Genomic DNA, 1114 nt, shown 5'->3' with positions numbered 1-1114 from the left:
TGCAGTGGACGGTCCGCCTCAGAGGGCCCCGGGAAGAGTCTCACGTGAAGGCCACGTCTCGTTTGCAGCTGGGGTTGACTGCTCCAGGGCCCCGAGGACACCGACCGGGCACTTGATCTCCCAGAACGTTCATCAGAGAAACGACGAGCATCAGACCGTGATCGACGGCGTGTTCTCTGCTGGAGGTGGAGAGCGGCAGACAGACCGATTCACGCAGAGTGAGTGTCTGATGTGCTGCTGCCAAAGCCCTTGGCATCAGAATTGTTTCTGCGGACGCAGCCCGTGTGAGGAAGATGCCCCCTGGCACCTCCCTTAAATCTTTCCCGTGGACATTGCCGATGTGGCGGCATCCTTTTAATAGGTTCCCTGATGTACCTGCCGAAGCTGCCGTCACTCCTTCCGTGCACCGTGTCCCGGGAGGTAGAAGGAGGCCACCCCCCCAGATACAGAAACAGCAATGCCACAATCCTCCAGATTGCTTTGGGCGCAGCCCCCCACGTGTGCAGGCAGGAAGAGCGCCTGCAATTCCCATGGTCCCGCGACGGGCTGGGGGAACACGTGGGGCTTAACATGCGTAGGCTTCCACCGCGCTGCATTTTCCTCACCCTTCGTGATCCTGCTCCACCGCTGTCCAGCCTGTGATTTTGCGCGGCCTGTGCTGATGGCGACTGGACGATACTAAGCACCCCTCTTACGTTTTGACCTTTCAGGGAGATGCTGGCAGTCCCGTCGTTCGTGAGGCCGATGCCGGGAAGGAGCTGCGCGGGACCGTCGGCGGGGCGCTAGCCGTGCCGAGAAGGAGAAACCCGCAGTCTAAACGGAGGACCCACGGGTCGCATCGCACCTGAATGCAGTCCGAGACAGGACCCACCGCCCTCCTGGATGAACGCGGGGACTTCCTTTGCAGCCTGCTGAGCCACTCGTTGAAAGTGAGCGAATGAGCGTCACGGTGTGAAGCCTGCTCTGGAGCTGATTTTTCCTCGGCGGTTATTTTTGCAGCTTCTCCTGTCATTTTGCCCGAGGCAGAAATCTTCAGCCCTCGCTGAAATAAACCTTGTCCCACTGAAAAACAGGCCCGTATCTCAAATCTGAAGGGGAGCTGCTCTGTCGGGCC

The 1114-nt window shown here is 59.5% G+C and overlaps 1 long non-coding RNA gene across 1 annotated transcript in view; it reads left to right on the top strand.

Moving 5' to 3' along the window:
• The first annotated feature begins 7 nt into the window (after nucleotides 1-7).
• LOC123017351 overlaps nucleotides 8-1114 on the top strand; it is a 6472-nt gene continuing 5365 nt past the window's right edge. The window contains exon 1 of the long non-coding RNA XR_006413586.1: nucleotides 8-218. This is a non-coding gene — a long non-coding RNA (uncharacterized LOC123017351). The remainder of the gene's footprint in view (nucleotides 219-1114) is intronic.

This window comes from Varanus komodoensis, unplaced genomic scaffold, assembly GCF_004798865.1.
Source record: "Varanus komodoensis strain SLA01 unplaced genomic scaffold, ASM479886v1 scaffold9122, whole genome shotgun sequence".
Classification (NCBI taxonomy): Eukaryota; Metazoa; Chordata; class Lepidosauria; order Squamata; family Varanidae; genus Varanus; species Varanus komodoensis.
This window is presented reverse-complemented; position numbering and strand designations above follow the sequence as displayed.